The 21,188-nt window shown below is 46.8% G+C and overlaps 1 protein-coding gene across 7 annotated transcripts in view; it reads right to left on the minus strand.

Moving 5' to 3' along the window:
* Positions 1–21,188, minus strand: part of PNPLA7 (patatin like phospholipase domain containing 7) — a 415,290-nt gene that overhangs the window by 176,004 nt on the left and 218,098 nt on the right. The gene's annotated exons all lie outside the window — the stretch shown is intronic.

A 21,188-nucleotide genomic window follows, 5' to 3' on the forward strand; every position in this document is an offset into this window, starting at 1 on the left:
AGGTTATTTAGTCTGCAGAAAAGAAGAGGGGGCGGGGGATTTGATAGCCCCCTTCAACTATCTGAGGGGGGTTCCAAAGAGGATGTAGCTCGGCTGTTCTCAGTGCTGGCAGATGACACAACAAGGAGCAATGGTCTCAAGTTGCAGGGCGGGAGGCCTAGGTTGGATATTAGGAAACACTACTTTGCTAGAATGTGGTGAAGCACTGGAATGGGTTACCTAGAGAGGTGGTTGAATCTCCATCCTTAGAGGTTTTTAAGGCCTTGACAAAGGCTTGGCTGGGATGATTTAGTTGGTGTTGGTCCTGCTTTGAGCAGGGGGTTGGACTAGATGACCTTCTGAGGTCTCTTCCAACCCTGACATTCTATGATAAGTAAGTCCTGGAGGAGAGGGCTATAATTAGCTCAAACCCTTTATATATGCAGAACAGAGTAACTTTCCTTTAATCTCTCTGAAATCTAACAGACATTTTCGCTGTCTTGAGCTTTTTTTTATATATTGCATATTTTGTGGAACACGCAAATTCCAATACAGGCACTGACAGTGATTAAAAGTAATTGGCTAGCGGTTAGTAAAATTTACATTTTAAAGCCCATATTTTTAAAATCAGCCTTTTTGTTTTGTTTTGCACTAAGTAAAATAAGAAAAACCTCCTAACAGTCTTTAAACGTGCTCACTCTACACATGCAGAATGTCAGCACTCTACAAGATAAAAGTTCATTTATAGGATGCAAGAGAATATGCTTCAGAAAAGATAAATAGATTTCTCAATTAGTTTATCTTATTTCTCTCTTGTATGTTGGTCATTTTTCTTGCTACCTCTTCTTTATAACAAAAAAAGTTGTTTCGCTTTCACAGCATCAAGGAAGAGGAGGACAGATGCACTGCTGTTCTGATTCATTTCATCTCCTTTCAAGTCCTCCTGGGGAAAGTTTACTTTTAGTACCTGATTCATTCCTTTTTATCAGTTAGATTCTCCTGTCATTTTAACAACACTTGCATTCAACAAACTGAAGTTTGCCTCCATCAAGTCTCTAGCTTACCTTTATTTTAAAAAAGACTGTGTCAAAGGAAACTATGTTTTTTTGCCTGACCTATTTCTGCTTTTTCAGTGAAAATAAGGTTCAGCCATTTTATCATCTTCATTTATACACTGGCAGAGGGCACATCAAACCAAACTCTCATCAGGCCTGACACACTCATTGCCTCCAACTCACTGTTGTCATAATCTGTAATGTGCCATATGCAAACTGGTAACACACTGGTCATTAATACTGTGTGGTGTATGTACGGGCAGTGTATAAAGAGTTCTAGATGTGTGCTGCAAATATGTTCCTAAAAGAAATGCTGTTTCGCCAGTTTGACTGTGTCTCCAGTGTAAATTAAGCAAGGTGAGACCAAAGACAATGAAAAGGGCATTTACACGTAAGGCAAACAAAGCCATTAGGTGAGCAAGTAGGGGAAAGTGACCACTTAATCTTAATGGGGAACGGAGGCTGCACCCCCATGAAACCTTCCTGCTTCTTGAAACAGGGTCAGTGAACTTTGGGAAGATATAAGGAGAAGCAAAACACCATTGTGTCATCCATCACCTAGGGCACCAGCACCTTTTGAGCTCATGAAGTGGGATCCTATTGACCCAGGAAGAAAGAGTAGCTCAAAACTGACAGTATGTGAGAAACCTGTTTGGACAAAGATTGTAACTTGCTGAAATTAAGTTTTAATCACTAGAAAGTGTTTTGTTTTATTTATATCCATAACTGTCTTCTAGTCTTACTTATTATCATTTAAACATCTGCTCTTTGTTAATAAATTTAGTCTTCTTTTATCACGAAACCATCTCAGTACCATATTAAACTGAAGGGTAAAATCCTCAGCCAGGCTACCAGGCTGGTGAGTTCTCTGTCTCTTTAGAGGCAGCGAACTTAACTTCTGTAAGGGTCAGTGACTGGACACTGCAGGGGAGATGGTTTTGGGGAGACTTGGGACTGAACAAGCTGTTGGTGTCACCTGCAAGGAATAACCAGGCTAGTGGCAGCCAGGGAGAAGCCACTGTACTGTGATCAAGCTACTCTGAGCCAAAGTTGCACAACACAGAAGCATCCAGGCTTACAAGGCAGGTGGTGACAACTGGTCTGAGGGAACCCCCGACTGTCAGAAGTTCTTTGAAATTTACTGTCAATGTAGACTCCACTTCTGCTGTGTATACACCTCATGCCAGTCAGCTCAGATCCTTTTGGCCAGCAGGGTCCACTGGGGTTGCACTTATGCCCCAGATTTTCTCATGTCCCCCAACTGAGAGCATAAAAGGCAGAGCAGGTCCAACTTTTTCTCAGCTCCATCAGCAATACAGAATCCAGATGGTATAAGAAGGAAGGTATAGGAAGGATGGTATAGGAGGGAATCCAGATGTAACAGGAGGGTGAGTTGCAGAATCAATGTGGACAACACATCTCAAAGAGCCACAGTTATTGTAGGGTAGGTAACCATTCTCTCTTCGAGTGATTGTCCACCTGGACTCCCCTTCTGGTTTCTAGCAAAGAGAAGACTCCTTGCACCCACTTCCTGATTATTAGGTCAAATTAAAATAATGACTTGAAGACTGCTCTGTCAGATCTTGAGGCTTGAACTAAAACAGGGCTGGGTGAATGTGTGGACTGGTTCCCATATAGGTGCCCTGCAAATTTCTGGAATTGGGAGAAGCCACAGAAGTGTCCTGAGCCCTGGTGGAGTAGGCTCTAATCTTCATGGATGCATCTAATTTAAACTAATCATAGCATTCCATAACACAGCAGCCTTTGGGTTGATATTACCTCACTTTCACCCTTTTTACAACTATCAACCGCTTAAGGTGGTTCCTGTAGGGTCTCATTCTGTCCAGGTAATATGTGAAAGCCCTGACTACATCAAGGGTGTGCAGTTTGGCTTTCCTCTGGCTGGAGTGGGGTTTGAGAAATAACACTGATAGGTGAACCATCAGATTTAGATGAAAATCTGAGACAATCTTTGGCAAAATTTAGTGTGAGGCATGCGATATCCTTGAAAAATCTACTGTATTAAGTTTAAGTATCTTGGGAGTGCATTGTATTGAATGCACAGTTGATGTATTATTGTGGGATTGGATGTGGTTTCTCTAAGGGGGAGGCAAGGCCACTATAAACTCTGGGAAATGTTATGAGCTTCAAATGACTATTTTAAACAACTTGCCAGGCAAGGAGGAACTTTTGGGACAAATGAAGTTAAGTGGGTTTCCTAGGAAATACTGCGGGGGGGAGGGAGGATGTGAATGCACATTCCCACATCCAGACCCAGCCTTCTGAAGCTATGCCCCAAGGCAAGAACCATTGGCTGCTGATTACCTGTTCCCCGAATCTGAAGATCAGAGGCCCAAGCTGTATAAAGGAGAGACTGGCTTGTTCATGGGTGTGCTTGTTCTGAGCAAAAGCTGTAATGAACTTGCAACCACAGAAAAATTACTTTGTAGGGTATGAGAGACTGAACACTACCAGAACCTTTGTTGGAACTGAAGGGGGGTGAACTCTGGTAAGCTTATTAGCATGCGTATGGGTTCCTTTATTATTTTTAATATAATGCTTTCACCTTAAGAATCAATGTACTTGCTTATAAAGAGCTGTGTGGTAACTTGTAACTGTGGGAAATTACAACTGTTGATAGCCTTTGAGGAGAAAGCTAAGAGCAGATGCAGGCTTGTCTGGGCAATCTGACTTGCTGGGGAATAACACAGTGTATGCAGGGAACCATGTAGTCTGGAGGGAGAAGAGAAGGAAGCTAGAAGCCTGAGAGTGGATGCCCTAGCTGCACCATGGAGGGAACACACAGGTGCTTTGGCTCTGAACAGGGACAGAGGCATAATGGTCACTTCACCTTTATGGAACACTATGAAAGGTGGGCCAGCATCTTCTCTACTTTGAGCAAACGTAACCATTTTCAAAAGGCCCCTTTCACAGCCACACAGTATAGAGAGCAAGTTGCTAGGTGCTCAAAAGGAGGTCCCATTAACCCAGGTAAAATGATATTAAAGTCTCAGGATGGACCCAGCTCCCAGATTGGAAGAAACACATGAATAAGGCCCTTAAGAAATCTAGCAACCATAGGATGGGAAAATATGGTCTGAACCTGAATGTGAGGATGATGAGCTATATTGCTGCTAACAGTACAGAGCAGACTGATAACCCTGAATGCTTTAGGGACAGGAAATGGAGCACCTATGCAACAATATAGTCTGGATTTTGCTGAACAGTTTCTTCCAATAGAAGTTAACCAGCCAACATCCATGCTGTCAGATGTAACGATGCTGGGTCTGGATGTAGGATTTCATCTTCATTCTGAGAGCGCACATCAGGTAAAACAGGTGATGTGACTGGAGGGGAGATTACAGGTTCATTAAGTCTGAATACCAGAAATACCTGGGTCAATTTGGGGCTAGCATGATCACTACTACTGAATCCTGTCCAAGGGCACATTTCTACTGGCAAAGTTACAGCGCTGGCAGTTACACCACCACTCCGAGAGCGCAAAAGGAAAACCACTGTTGTGTGTTCACACTGACAGCTGCCTGCGCAATAGCATGTTCACACTTGCAGTGCCATTCGGAGCAGTGCACTCTGAGCAGCTATCCCACAGAGCACCTCTTTCTCCTTTGCTGCTAAGACCTCTGGGAAGGTGGAGAGGGTCGCGGGGCACCCTGGGTCCAGTCCCAATGCCCTGCAATGCACTGCTTTGCATCCCAGCAATCCCTGTACTTCTGTAAGCATTTGGTGACATATTTCAACAGTTTGTGTACCGCGCGCTCGGCCTCTTTCAGGCTGCAGGAATGGATCCCGAACTGCTGACCAATATGCTGCTCGCTCTGACCAACACATCACGAGTGGCAGTGGAGTTATTCCTTAAAACTACAAAGGCAAGAGGAGTGCGATGTTGATCTCACCACATGTAGTAGCTATGACATAAGATTGCTTGTGGTATTCACAGAGATGCTGACCACAGCGGAACACCGCTTTTGGGCTCGGGAAACAAGCACTGAGTGGTAGGATCACATTGTGATGTATGCCTGGGATGATAAGCAGTGGCTGCAAAACTTTCACATGAGGAAGCCACATTCATGGGACTGTGCGATGAGCTCACCCCAGCCCTGTGGCACAAGGACACAAGAATGAGAGCTGTTGTTGGACAAGCGTGTGGTGATTGCACTGTGGAAGCTGGCTACGCCAGACTGCTACTGATCGGTCGCTAACCAATTCTGAGTGGGAGTCTACTGTTGGACTTGTGTTGACAGAAGTCTGCAGGGCCATTAATCACATCCTGCTCCGAAAGACCATGACTCTGGGCAACGTGCGTGACATTGTGCATGGCTTTGCACAAATGGGCTTCCCTAACTGTGGAGGGGCGGAGATGGCACGCACATTCCAATTCTGGCACCAGACCACCTAGCCACTGAGTACATTAATAGCAAGAGGTATTTCTCAATGGTTCTCCAGGTGCTTGTGGATCACCGTGGATGTTTCACAGACATTAACACAGGCTGGTCTGAAAAGGTGCATGACACATGCATCTTTCGGAACACTGGCCTGTTCAAGAAGCTGCAAGCAGGAACTTTCTTCCCGGACCAGAAGATCACAATAGGAGAAGTTGAAATGACCACTGTGATCCTGGGAGACCCTGGCTACCCCTTAATGCAGTGGCTCATGAAGCCATACACAGGGTAACTTCACAGCAGAAAGGAGCGGTTCAACAACAGGTTGAGCAAGTGCAGAATGACTGTGGACTGTGCATTTGGCCATTTAAAAGCCCGCTGGCGATGCCTGCATGGGAAGCTGGACATGGCCGATGACAATATTCCTAGGCTTAAAGTCACCTGCTGTATGCTCCATTATATTTGTGAAGGGAAGGGTGAAAGCTTTATTCAGGGCTGGACCGCAGAGGCTCAGTGCCTGGAGGCTGAGTTTGAACAGCCAGAGACCAGGGCTATCAGAGGGGCACAACATGAGGCCATAAGGATCAGGCACGTATTGAGGCAGCGATTTGAAGCTGAAAGTCACTAATATGTGTTGCTATGCTTGGGATTGCAGTGCTTGTAATCCTAGGAGGCGGCTGGTGCACATGATGCAATAATGGGGTTTAACATAATTGCATGTTGCTTTCCAGTGTTCTTTTTGCTTTCACTTAATAGAATAAAGATTTATTAAAAGAATTATGTTGGTTTGAAAGCAAAGACAACAACTGGAGGAGTGTGTCAAACAACAAAAATACATCAGCAAGGAGGGGGGTGGGGGAAGGGAAGGTCTCGAGAGGAGGAGGGGTCCCGGGACAGCTATAGATTTGTGTATGTCCAGGGATTATACCCAGCTTTCTCCTTTGGAGTACAATGCAGAGAATGCTGTACTTCAGCAGGGCAAAACTGCAGAGAAATAGGTGTTGAGTGCAGTGGGTAGTGGCAGGCCACACTGCTGGATTGTGAGGAGGGAAGAGTGGAATGCTGTGGGTAGAGAGTGGACAAAGGAGGTTGATAACAGTGTGTTGGAAGTGTGGGTGAGTGGGTGGGTGCACGGGAAAGTTTTGTGACAGCGGTTGCAGGGTAGGGCGGGCGCGGAGCTGCTCAGTTTGAAGAGCTAGTATCACCTGGAGCATGTCCACTTGGTGCTCCATAACATTTAAGAGCCGCTCTGCGGCTTCTTTCTGGTGCGCTGTATTCTCTTTTCAGTCCCTCTTCTTGCTGTTCAGCCACTCCTTCAATTCCTGTTTCTCAGCAGTGGAGTGCATCAGAACCTCATGGAGAAAGTCCTCCTTAATTCTTCGAGACTGCTTTCTAATTCTGCACAGCCACTCTGCCACCGATAAGGGAGACTTCCAAAGGTCATCTCTGTGAAGTTTAAATGCAACGTTTTACAGAAGTAGTATTGTTTGCAACACAGATAACACTGATTCAGTGCTTTAAAACACAGCTAGTACTCACACACTCATCACTAACTGGGTGACCCCAGGAGAAGCACACATGAGCCACAAGACACCCAAAATGGTGAATAGCCACAGAAGGAGGATGAATCTCTCTTCCTGGACCCTGCTGTACACTGGGCTCATGGTTCTTGGGGACAGCCAACATTTGGGGTGGGGGTCAAGCCGATAATCATTCCTGTCCCCACACTTTCCACAGGATGTGATTACGGAAGATCTCACTGCTGAGGGTGAGCATGGAATCAAGGAAGGGTCTTCTCCAAGCCTGTGGCTTCTGCCCTGGCCCCTATGCAGCTCGCCTGTGTGCAGCAATGGTCCTCCCTGTGACAGCACAGTGGCACAGGAAAGTTACCGTTAATGGGGCAAGAAATAAAGCAGCTCTGCCGAAGAACCTGCAGCAGCAGATTGCCCAGTATCTTCACAAGAGTTTCCTGGAGATCTCTGAGGGAGATTCCCATTAAGTGAGGGAGTCTATCAACAGCCTGTTCCACAGCTCAGAATAGGCATGCGGTGGGACCAGCCTGCTTTCTGCAACCCTCCTTTACCCAACAAATTGCTTCAGTAATTCCCCAAATCAGATTCACTGACCAAGGGACTCCTCTCTTGTTTGCGCTTCACCAAGATCTGACTGCTGTGACTAGCTAGGCTCCTCCGGGGTAGAAAAGAGCTCCGGACTGCATGCATCTGTGGTCTCTGAGACATCCTCTGCCTCTGGGTCCCCCTCCCCCTCTTCGTCCAAGATTTCCTCCTCCTGGCTCGGTCCACTCTCAGCCGCACATGAGCCAACGAAGTATCCACAGGGTTCTTCACAGCAAAGGTGGGGTTACCACCAAGTATCACTTCCAGTTCTTTGCAGAACCAGCAGCTCTTGGGAGCAGCACCGCAGTGGCGGTTTGCCTCCCGCACTTTCTGGTAGTCGTTCTGCAGCTCCTTCACTTTTGCCCCACACTGCAATGTGTGCTGGTCATGGCCCCCTTGTATCATGCATTGTGAAACCTGTCCATAGGTATCATAATTCCTATGGCTGGAGCACAGCTGGGACTGCACATCTTCCTCTCCCCAAATGCCGATGAGGTCCAGCAGTTTGGCATTGCTCCAAGTGGGGGATCGCCTGGTGTGTGGAGCAGGCATGGTCACCTGGAAAGATGCGCTGAGACCACTTCACACATCACCAAGCAAACAGGAAGGGGACTTTCAAATTTCCAAAGGAATGTACGGCGTGGGGCTGACGGTTGTTCACCTGAGGGCGGGGCAGTATAGTTCAAACTGATGGCCAGAGAAGTGAGAACAGGCATTGTGGGACATGTCCCGGAGGCCAACTGCAACACTGTAATCACAACAGTATCTACTCTGGCACCACAGCACTGTAGCCCCAGCGCAGAAAGATGTATGCCTCTCATCGAGGTAGATTTTTTAGAACGCTGCAACTGCATAGTTTCTGCGCACTAAGTGGCTTGGCAGTGTGTACACCTCGGGAGTTACAGTGCAGAAAGCTGCTTCACTGCGCAGAAACTTGCCAGTGTAGACGGGCCTGAGTTTCCTTAGACCCTTGATAGTAACATGATTGGTGGACCAGCCTACATTACCCCTGGAGTCTATGATACGAGGAAAGCATCCAACGGGGATTCTGGGCTCAGACTCTGTCTTGAGCAGAATGCTTGGCATTTCCTTTTCCAATCAGAAGCAAACAGCAGAAGAGGCTCTGCAGGATCAAGTACCTGACAATCTATTCATGGTTGTCAGTAAATTGCCTGCTAAGGTGCTCCACTAGACCTTTCTGTAATAATTGCAGAGCTACTTGCATGCTTTGGCGATGAACATATCAGGTCCAGAGATGAACAGTTTCTTTGGAAAGAGGAGCAGATCATTATTACCCAGATTGTCAGTCTGCACAGCAGGGGTAGAAATGCTGTGCACACCAGAGGAATAGTAGTGACTACTAGTATATCTATGTGAAAATGAATCTCTTCAGGAATCCAGAAGCCTTGGGCCTGAAGGTACTCTAGGTAAGCCCCCCATTTGAGTGCAGAGGGATCTGCCACCAGCATACTGACAAATGGTGGTGGTGAAAATGGTACTTCTTTGTATGCTCAGAGAGGGTACTTCCAGCAATTGAAGACGAGAGTACTTTTTGGGGACCTGCACCTTCATGTCCATGTGGATCACCATTTTGTAGATGCACTGATTTCAACCACCTCTTGCAAGGAACTTGGTGATGCCTGGCATGCTGTGTGACATAGGCGCAGGAGGCTACATGACCCAGAAGTCAGAGAGACAAGATGGGTGAGAATCTTTTTTATTGAACCAACTTCTGTTGGTAGAAGCTACAAGTGTTCAAGCAACACAGAGCTCTTCTTCAGGTCAGGCCTTTGCTTCTTTCCCCAGACCTGTAGAAGAGCTCTGTGTAGCTTGAAAGCTTGCACCTGCCACCAAAAGAAGTTGGTGCAATAAAAGATATTACCTCACCTCGTATCCTGGGACCAACACAGCTATGACAACATTGCAAACCGGAAGTATAAGGTTATCGTTTACAGATGTTTGAGGGTGAGCCTGGAGCTAGCAGATTAGGTCTACACCACCATGGTCACGAATCTCTCCTGTGCTGGATAAGCCCTTGCTGATGTGGAATCTAGTAGCCATGCCACTATGAACTCTATTCTCTGGGTCGGCAACAGTGATGACAGGCTTTGAAGATCCTGAGATCGAGTGTGGTGAAAAGTACTATTAGGTGAAGGAAGTCTTTCACCTGCTATGGTGACCTTCCTTGAATGAGATAATCACAGAGGTACAGATATACCTGAATCCCTGGTCTCTTTAGATGAACCACAATGACTGCCAAAGCACTGGGTGAATACCTTGGCTGCTGTTAAAACACCAAAGAGCAGGACTTTGTACTGGTAGGGAGAGTCTTCCACTTGGGACCTTGTAGGGGGTTCGGCCGGGGCTCGTTCCCCTCCGGTGCGGCAGGGAATCAGGCCACCTTGCTACTTAAGTCAGGTGAGTTGGGGAATGAGCCTGGCTGTGCGGCAAACAGTCAGCAGCTCACGCCCTCGGGCAGGGGCTGAGCAGACAAATAAGTTTAAAAGGCCCAGGTCCTGGCTCCGAATGACCTAGGAGAGGGGGAGACTGCCACCTGTACGTTGGGTGGCAGGGGGGACACAGGCCCACTCACTCCACTGCATCCCAGCCTGGGGCCCTAACAGCGGCAGATGGTCCACTGCTGCATCAGTGGGGATCCTGACCGCAACACACTGACATCGGCCCTGAGTGTGCTGCAGCCAGACTAGGGTTGGCTGCTCCTGGGCTACTTCCTACCTCCCCCTCTAGAGGTACCGGGGTCTGGACAGATTCTTCCAAGGAATCAAGCACCATAGAATCCTCTGGGTACCCAGCGAGCAGTAGACTTAGCAGCGCCTCTGGATAACTCTCCACAGGCAGGTTTAACAGCTTCTCTGGGATCTGGTCAGCTTCTGGCCAGTCCTCGGGTCGGCCGCAAACTGCAGGAGTCTCCCAACCAGGAGCTAGGCCACAGGCGTCTGGCTTCTCTGGCGGCCGGGCCTCTAGTGAGCTCTGGGGTTGGGCTTTTGTACTTCCTGTCTTGCACCCTGACCTCTAGCGGGCAGGCACAAGCTCCACCGGCTCCGCCTACTTTGGCCTCCGGAGGGGCTCGTCCACTTCAGGGCGGTAGGGAACCAGGCCACCTCGCTACATATCTCAAGATATTTTCTGTGTGCCAGATGATGTGATACCTGAAAATATGCATCAACAGCTGTGAACCAGTCTTCATAATCCCATGGCTAGCTCCCGGAGGTCAGAGTTGCCATCCTGAACTTGAAATAATTGCAAGTGACTGTGTTGCAAACACCCTTTTCCCTTTGGGATCAGAAAACAATACGAGTAAAATCCCTTCCCCTTTGAAATCCAGAGCCACTTATTCTACTGCTCTGAAAACTTAGAAGGGAGGCTGCTTCTTGATTGAACAGTATCTCGTGAGAGAGATCCCTGAAGAGGAATGGGGAAGAGGGGTGAGTTGGTAGGAAGAGACTGGAATTGAACTGAACACCCCATGTTGATGATCTCTAAGACCCATTGGCTGAGGAAGATTCCCAGCCACTCCAAAATGCCAAAAGGGGTGAAGGAGGGAGAGTATAAACCATCCAAAGACGCCACATGGCTCTTGACGATGGCATCAAGCTTGCTGCTGTGAGGTGGACACAGAATGTGCAGTAGAGGACAAAGAGGCAGAGGGTCTTCTGTTTGGGAACTTCTGCTTCTTCCTCAGCAATTCTGATTACTTTTGTGGGATACAATAATATGTGGAGAGTTCTTTGTCTAAAGAAAAATCACCTTCTCCATGGCCTGGTGTGCAGACTCCCAAGAAACAGAGAGAGGCTCAAATCTTTCAGAGTGCAGGGCTTCATTAGCTGTTGCATTGACTATGTCAAAATCTCCAAATGGGAGGCCCTCAGTGTTGTCTGGACCTCCTTGAGTATTCCTGAAGATTGCAACCACGGAGCCCTGCAAATGACGACTGAGGTGGCTGTTGATCATGCTGTGGCCGATGCAGCCAACGCCTCCTGCAGTGATGGATGAGCCACAAATAGTCCCTCAGATACAATGGACTTCAGTCCCTGCTTATGTTCACGTGGGAGTTGCTCAATAAGCTGCAATGCTGGGTACCAGTTAAGGTAATCATACTTTGACAGGAATGCCAAATACTTTGCAAGGCACGTCTGCAGACTTCATGATGAATAATTCTTCCTGTCAGATAGATCTAATTTTTTCAGATCTTTTGTCTCAGTTATTTTTGTGGTCTCTGCTCCCTGGACCTTCCATGCACCACCATCACTACCAGAGATCCAGGAAATAGGTGAAACATTCAAACCCACTTGAAGGGACTCAGTAGCACCTATTTGTCTTTTTAGAGGTAGGCACCACAGACACTGGGGTCTGCCATAAATGTTTACTGGTTCCAATAGCCCCTTGTTAACTGGCAGGGCAACGCTTTCAAACGTGGACGAATGCAGGATGTGCAGAAGGCGTATGCAATTTTTCCTACACTACCCCCAAAGATTTCTAAAAAGTGTCTGCCATGTGACACAGAAACGCTCTTCCATCTGCAGGTGTTATTCCTCAGTTTCCTGTTCTTCCTGAGGTACAGCATGAGTCCCACATTAGCTACCTTTCTTGAGCTACTCTCCGAAGCTTCAAAGGAGAAGGAAATCTAACTCTGGAGGGTGTGACATACTGTACCTCAGAGAAACTCCCTGTGACCCCCATATTCATCATTTGTATATGGTTGAGGTATTTTGTACAAAGCATGCCATGTAAGATACTATACGAAAGGTCATGATCTGCTGAAACTCATTGTTCTGTCAAAACAGGTATATTGGTAGCATGCATGAAGTTATGAGATTTTGCTATATGGTTGTTATTGAAATATGTTGCTAGTTCTCCAGTGACCCACACCCAAACCAACCACTCTGGGCCACTGACCAGCAGGGGAACCGTAAAAAAGAAATTTACAAATTCTGTAAGAGATCGTTGCTCAAGCACCACGCAATGGGGCTTGCTCAACTCTGTGACTTAGCAAGGCCCACAAGGACATATTTGGGCCAGTATTTTTACTGGACTGAGGGTATAAGATAATGGACAGTGGCATCATGAGAACATCTCTCTCCCCTCCCCTAACTACACTGAAGGCAACAAGAATGCTGCGAAGACAAAGACTTGAACTGAGGAGACTGGTCCCAGGCTGAGAAGGAAATTCAGCCTGTCTCTTAAGAACTGTAACCTACCTGCAATATCCAGTGGGGTGAGAAAAGCTGTTCGATTCAACTCTTGCTTAGTCTAAAAGTTAAAGATTTGAAATACATGTTTACTTTTTATTTTCTTAAGGTATTTATTTTCTGACCTTTATGCCTACTACTTAAAATCTATCTTTCTGTAGTTAATAAACTTACTTTAACATTTTATCTTTACCAGTGAGTTTGTCTAAGGTGCTTGGGAAATCCACTCAGGTTACAAAGGGTGGTGCATATCCACTTTCCTTTGACAAATAAATTCTGTGTGAGGGAAAGACACTGCCCCTAATTAATAAGCTTGCATTGTTCAAAAGACGGTCTTGAGCAGTGTAAGATAGTATATTTCTGGGGTCCAAGGCTGGGGGCTTGAGAGATTTGCTGGTGTTTCCCTGTGTATAGTTTATGAATGCCTTGGAGAGTATTCAAGCAATTTAGCTGGGTGTGCCTTAGCATGCAAGTGGCTGAGCGATCACAGCACCTGGACGTGTTTGCTGCTGGTCACTGGCAAAGCACTATGAAAGACAGCGCAGGCTGGAGAATTAAAGGAGACATAGCGGTCCCATAGTTCCAGGTTGTACGCCAGGGATCCCGTCACAGAGAGATAGCTGATGTAGGTTTCCTTGCTGGTTACATCCCCCAAGAGGCTCACTAGGGATAGGGGCTGGAAGCTACAAGGGTGGATACCTAGGAGAGTACTCTCCTGGAGATCACATAGGTCAGTGCCTACACTAATGGTGTCTAGATTCCCTGACAGACCTGAAGGGGTCATATGAATGGGAATGAGATGAGCGGATGGGGGATGCCTCACTATTTGCTTGGGAGGAGGAAGAAAATGACTACTTCTCTAATGGTGGGGCTACCCTAACTGGAGATGTAGGGTAAGCTTTAGTATTGACCACCACTAGAGCTGAAAAGCTGATTGGCACCATGACTGTACTGTTAATCAGTACTGTACAGGACACTCTCACAGGCGAGGATAGTAATGTATCAGAGGAGTAGCCGTGTTGGTCTGGATCTGTAAAAGCAGCAAAGAATCCTGTGGCACCTTATAGACTAACAGACGTATTGGAGCATGAGCTTTCGTGAGTGAATACCCGTATCCGACGAAGTGGGTATTCACCCACGAAAGCTCATGCTCCAATACATCTGTTAGTCTATAAGGTGCCACAGGACTGTTTGCTGTTGGTACTGAAAATAACTTTGGTGCTGAGAAAGTCTGTGCTGGGACCTCTGTTCTGCAGGGGTTGGCACCAATCTCGTGGACACTGGGGTCACTGGCTCCACACGCACTGATGTCAATAGAGAGAGGTTGGTACCAGGCAAAGTGTGGACTACTACCTGAGACAGTACCATATGTGTTCAATGACTGAGTTTTGCCAGAGTGTCACAGGGATCCAATTCAGGCTACAAACTACCTTTCGGATCTACGTCTCCTTTTACTAGGTGTTAGAGCTGTGCTCACTGTGGGAATGATGTTCTTCCCCCTTTAGATCAGATCACTGGGGGCAGGAGAACTTTGATGCTCTGCTAGGCTCAGTGAATGAAATTTTATTGACCAGTGAGCACAGAAGCTTGGAGTTCATCCACATCTCACAAAAGCACTGATCAAGCACTGTGTTCTGGTCTACAAGGCCCCTGCTTCTGAGTTCTCCAGGAGAAAACACTAAAGACAGGCCTCTCTTGCCTTCTGCATCCTCCTAGAGGTGCAAGAAAATAAAAAATTACACTACACCACTGTACAACTATACTAATATTACTTTCAAACTCTCTCATATTGCATGTACACACATACGCATACATGCAGAGGACCAGTCAAGTTGCATAACGTGCTGAGAAGCAGACACACAGAAGTTCCATCTCGCAGACACAGTTAGCCATGACTCAGTGGACACTGCTGGCAAAAAGAATCCAATCTTACATGCATGGGGCACATGTGTACCAGAAGTGGAATCCATGCAGACAATCACTTCAACTGTATTTAAGCCAATTTAACAGATCTGTTAATAAAACACAGAGTAGGTTATTCACTAAACTAATGAGAATGTGCCCTTCCAAGAACAAATCCATGAGCAACAGTTTTTGCTCTACCTCTAGGATGGTAATGAACGTTCAGGAAAATAGAGCAGAATCACAAGAGAGTTGCAAAATTATGCCCTCCAAATCTAAGTGCCAGGTGGCAATTTTAATGTGTGCTTAACAGCTTACCAAATTAAACACAGAGGCAGATGCAAACTGAAGTAAGTAAAATGTATTACAAAGTTGCTGGGTTATACTTGGAGAGCACATTGTAATGATATATAAACTATACAATATTCCCAGCCAATACAACACAACATGCAGGGTTATAGTGATTTTTTTCCAAGTACTGGAATAGCACAGAGCTAGAGATAAGTTACTTTGATTGATTCAGAAGAGCTCAAAACATTCAAAAAACAGTTGGAGAACACTTCGACCTGCCTGGTCACTCAATTACAGACCTAAAAGTCACAATTCTCCAACAAAAAAACCCTCAAAAACAGACTCCAACAAGAAACTGCAGAACTGGAATTAATTTGCAAACTGGACACCATTAAATTAGGCTTGAATAAAGACTGGGAGTGGATCGGTCATTACACAAAGTAAAAACTATTTCCCCATGCTATTTTTTCCCCTACTGTCACTCACATCTTCTTGTCAACTCTTGGAAATGGGTCAGCCTGATTATCACTACAAAGTCTTTTTTCTCCCGCTGATAATAGTCTGCCTTAATTGATTACTCTCATTATAGTTAGCATGGCAACACGCATTTTTTCATGTTCTCTGTGTATATTCATCTTCCTACTGTATTTTCCACTGCGTGCATCCGACGAAGTGGGTTTCAGCCCACAAAAGCTTATGCCCAAATTAATTTGTTAGTCTCTAAGGTGCCACAAGTACTCCTTGTTCTTTTTGTATTCAGTAAGGGTCTGTCAATGCAATTTGCATGTTACTCGAAGTGTAATAGGGTCACGGCATTCATATGGCTTGACTATCATATAAAATACACCTCTACCTCGATATAATGCGGTCCTCAAGAGAGAAAAAATCTCACCATGTTATAGGGTGAGACTGGGCTATATCAAACTTGCTTTGCTCCCCCCCTTTCTTGTTCCCTGACTGCTCCCTCCAGAGACCCCTGTCCTAATCACCCTCAGGACTCTACCCTCCCCTCACTCAACTCCCCTGTCCCCTGACAGGCACTCACCAGCGGTGGCGGGACACGGAGCAGCCCAGCCCTAGGCCGCTCCACTCCACCAGCTCCTAGCTGTGGTGCTCCACTTCCCACCATCGGTGGATGTGGGGAGGTTGGAGAAAAGATGCCCCCCACCACCACTCACCTGCGGTGGGAAATGGAGCAATGCATCCCCAGCCCACTCGGCTTTCCTTGCCCCGGCCACAGCCATGTCACTGAGGGGCAGCTGGGGAAAGGTCCTGCACTCACCTGCGGCAGGAAGTGGAGCACCACAGCTGGGAGCTGGTGGAGTGGAGCTGGCTGGGGCTGGGCTGCTTCACTTCCCGCTGCTGGTGATTGCAGGGAGGTTGGGGAAAAGACGCCCTCCACACTCACCGGCAGTGGGAAGTGGAGCAATGCAGCCCCAGCCCGCTCCACTCTGCCAGCTCCCAGCCACAGCGCTCCGCTTCCCGCCACAGGTGAGTGTGGCGAGGTTGGGGAAAGGACGCCCTCCCACCCGTACTCACCTGCGGCGGGAAGCGGAGCGCCGCGGCTGGGAGCTGGCAGAGTGCAGCGGGCTCGGGCCGGGCTCCTCCACTTCCACCGCTGCTGGTGAGTGCGGGGGGGGGATCCCTTCCCCCAAGATCCTTCCCTTGAGTGACATGGTTGGGGCCGGGGTGAGGGAAGCAGAGCGGGCTGCTCCCAGCCCCCCGCTAATCCCCTGGGCCACTCTGGGACCACAGAGCCCCCAAAAGTGCCCTCCCACAGCTCCTGCCCCACAGACCCTGGGGGGGAGCACCTGACCACCCCCAAGATCCTCTGCCCCTTAGTGAACCCCTTGGCCCCGGCCTGACCTGGCACCCTTGACACGCTGCTCAGAGCAGCATGTCATAGACTTAAGGTCAAAAGGGACAATTATGGTTATCTAGTCTGACCTCCTGCACAATGCAGGCCACAGAATCTCACCCACTCACTCCTGTAACAAACCCCTAACCTATGTATGAGTTACTGAAGTCCTCTAATCGTGGTTTAAAGACCTCAAGGGACAAAGAATCCTCCAGTAAGTGACCCATGGCCCCATGCTGCAGAGGAAGGTGAAAAACTTCCAGGGTCTCTGCCAATCTGCCCTGGAGGAAAATTCCTTCCCGACCCCAAATACGGCAATCAGTTAAACCCTGAGCATGTGGGCAAGACTCACTAGCCAGCACCCAGGAAAGAATTCTCTATAGTAACTCAGATCCCATCCCATCTAACATCCCATCACAGACCATTGGGCATATTTACCTGCTAATAATCAAAGATGAATTAATTGCCAAAATTAGGCTACCCCATCATACTATCCCCTCCATAAACTTATCAAGCTTAGTCTTAAAGCCAGATACGTCTTTTGCCCTCACTGCTCCCCTTGGAAGGCTGTTCCAGAACTTCACTCCTCTAATGGTTAGAAACCTTCATCTAATTTCAAGTCTAAACTTCCTAGTGTTCAGTTTATATCCATTTGTTCTTGTGTCCACATTGGTACTAAGCTCAAATAATTCCTCTCCCTCCCTGATATTAATCCCTCTGATATATTTATAAAGAGCAAGCATATCCCCCCTCAGCCTTCTTTTGGCTAGACTAAACAAGCCAAGCTCTTTCAGTCTCCTTTCATAAGACAGGTTTTCCATTCCTCGGATCATCCTAGTAGCCCATCTCTGAACCTGTTCCAGTTTGAATTCATCCTTCTTAAACATGGGAGACCAGAACTGCACACAATATTCCAGATGAGGTCTCACCAGTGCCTTGTATAATGGTACTAACACTTCCTTATCTCTCCTGGAAATACCTTGCCTGATGCGTCCTAAAACTGCATTAGCTTTTTTAACGGTCATATCACATTGGCAGCTCATAGTCATCCTGTGATCAATCAATACTCCATGATCCTTCTCCTCCTCTGTTACTTCAAACTGATGCCTCCTCGGCTTATAACAATAGTTCTTGTTATTAATCCCTAAATGCATGACCTTGCACTTTTCACTATTAAATTTCATCCTGTTACTATTACTCCAGTTTACAAGGTCATCCAGATCTTTCTGAGTGATATCCCGGTCCTTCTCTGTGTTAGCAATACCTCCCAGCTTCGTGTCATCCGCAAACTTTATTAGCACATTCCCACTTTTTGTGCCAAGGTCAATAATAAAAAGATTAAATAAGATTGGTCCCAAAACTGATCCCTGAGGAACTCCACTAGTAACCTCCTTCCAGTCTGACAATTCACCTTTCGATATGACATGTTGTAGTCTCCCCCTTAACCAGTTCCTTATCCACCTTTCAATTTTCATATTGATCCTCATCTTTTCCAATTTAACTAATAACTCCCCATGTGGAACCATATCAAATGCCTTACTGAAATCAAGGTAAATTAGATCCACTGCGTTTCCTTTGTCTTACCGTGGTGTATTGGTATTCAAAATACCAGTGGAGGGGAAACACCATTCAAATGATAAAATGATTAACTAAAAAAAGATTTAATGGAGCCAGGTAATTTGGCCCTTTGCAATTAGCCAGGAAGAACACTTTGCTTGACAAATACCAGGGGATTCATGGTTACGGTATGAGCAAAAGTCTAAACTGAGCCCAAGACAGACAAGTTTTTTTTAAATAAATTCTGCATGAGGGAAAGACACTGCCCCAGTTCAGAAACACTGCAGTATAGTCAGTATCAAAGCTTTACCAAGAGGATTGGAAACAGCAAGGACATATGGGACCAGATGGCTGCTTACCAATGACATGAACCGTAAACTATCAACCAAAAGACTGGCAATCGCTACCAGTAATTTAAAAGTGGACACTTAAAGCTCAAAGTTTGCTTCCTTGGTCTTGAAGTGTTCATACAACCAGAAGAAGTATACACATCTGTGATGAATCATGTCCTAGATACAATGGCATTGTTCTGTATAGCACAGTATGCCAGGGTATAAAAGGATCCTTCCTGGACAGCGGAGTTTGGTTGGCAAATACTGCTTAAATATAGCTCAGGCAGAGGGCAGACAATATCTTCCATGGTTCATTATATCTATTTTGCACTGAGTACATACCATACAGCAGTTAGAGGAAGTGTCAGATCCAATATATACATCTAAAAACCAAAGCCAAAAAAGCCATAGGATAGAACTGAAGGCTAAATTTCTTCAGCTGTTCCATTTTGCATCCACAGCATACACTTGTAACTCCTGAGGGCATTTTGCAACAAAAAAATAAAAATTCTGCACACAATATCTTAAAATTCTGCAAAATTCTGCAAATTTTATTTGTTAAATAAATGTGGAGGCTCCAGCATGGTAGTGGAGAGCACAGGCAACTGGCTACACAGAGGTGGGAGATCACTGTGCAGCCCTCCCCCCCCCCCGCCCCTGAGACACACACACCCTGGGACATGAACTCAGCAGTGAGGCTGCACACAACCCTGACAAAGTGCAAGGAGCAGGCCTGCCCCAGAAACACCCCCGGGCCCTGCCCCTCCATGTAGGCAGGCAGGCTCAGCAAGGTAGGATCCAAGTGTAGAGGGGATTAGCGTGGGGTATCCAGTGTGGGTTGAGAGGGTTCTGTGTGGGGCAACCTGGGTGTGGGCGGGGACCTGGATGCACAGGAGCTTGTTGGGGGGTTCTGGGTTCAACGGTAATGAGACTCTGCAGGGGGTCTAGGTGAAGGTGGTTTGGGCTCAGCAGGGGGGTGTCTGGACATTAAAATGTTACAGGGCAACAATTCCATAGGCATGACAGTAATGTCCCTTTAGCAGAAAAAACTCATCTTTTAAATAAATTGCTCTAATCTCCACTGTACTACCATCCCCTTCTCTTTCCTTTGAATAAAATGACATGGGGTCAGCAGCTCTAACATGTACAATCATGGACTCAGTAAAAAAATGACGATGGAGTAAGCAGGGAATGGCACATAACCTTTATGTTTTCCTTGCATTCTATTTTATTCTGTGGAAATAACCTGTAAATGGGCATGACTCGCAGGAAACTTACAGTAACGCCCAAAACACTCCACAGGAGGTTGGTAACTGTGGTGCCAGCTGGCTCCAATGCTGAGACATGCTACCAGCATGCCCATTTTTCCTAGTTAAATTTCTCCAGACAAATGGAAAAAGACGGTTACTCACCTTTGTAACTGTTCTTCGAGATGTGTTGCTCATATCCATTCCAATTAGGTGTGCACGCACCGTGTGCATGTTCGTGGTGTCCGCCTTTCATGTCAATCAAGACATCTTCCTCCCAGTCTTTTTCCCGAAGCCGCACCCATCGCATTGGGAACAACAGTTGCACATCCTAAACGTTCACAGGGCTCTCGCCTTGTATATCAAGAGAACAAAACCCTTCCGAAGGTCACCTCGGCTCTTTGTAGCTGTGGCAGACTGGATGGAAGGCCTGCCGGTCTCATCCCAACGAATTTCATCTTGGGTAACATCCTGTATCCGTACATGCTATGATTTGGCTCACGTTCTGGCTAGCCACCTCACCGCCCATTCTACTCGGGCTCAAGCTTCATCTGCCGCCTTCCTGGCCCATGTTCCCATCCAGGAAATATGTCGGGCAGCGACCTGGTCATCGATTCACACCTTTGCCTCACATTACGCATTGGTTCAACAGTCCAGAGATGATGCAGCATTTGACTCAGCAGTTTTACATTCTGCAACATCTCACTCCGACCCCACTGCCTAGGGAAGGCTTGGGAATCACCTAATTGGAATCGAAATGAGCAATCACTCGAAGAAGAAAAGACGGTTACTAACCTTTGTAACTGTTGTTCTTTGAGATGTGTTGCTCATATCCATTCCAAACCCGCCCTCCTTCCCCTCTGTCGGAGTAACCGGCAAGAAGGAACTGAAGGGCCGTTGGGTCAGCAGGGGTATATATAACGGCGCCACTCCAGGGGGTGACCCAATCTTCCAATGAACATGCATGCGGCGCGCGCACACCTAGTTGGAATCGATATGAGCAAGCACTCAAAGAACATAAATTCTGTGCAAGCGCAGTGGTGCAGAATTCCCCCAGGAGTAATTCTTCAAAGGCATGAAGGGCAAAATGGTTGCATTCCTCCTTCAGCTCCGTCACAGTTCAAAGCCCATGCTTGCTGAGCACTCTGAAAGCAAGGATGAATGGTGGATAATGCGATCCGCACAGACTATGACATCTGGAAGAACCACTATTAGTTTAGGTCAAGTAACTGTTCTCTCT

The sequence above is a fragment of the Gopherus flavomarginatus genome, chromosome 17 (assembly GCF_025201925.1).
Source record: "Gopherus flavomarginatus isolate rGopFla2 chromosome 17, rGopFla2.mat.asm, whole genome shotgun sequence".
Classification (NCBI taxonomy): domain Eukaryota; kingdom Metazoa; phylum Chordata; order Testudines; family Testudinidae; genus Gopherus; species Gopherus flavomarginatus.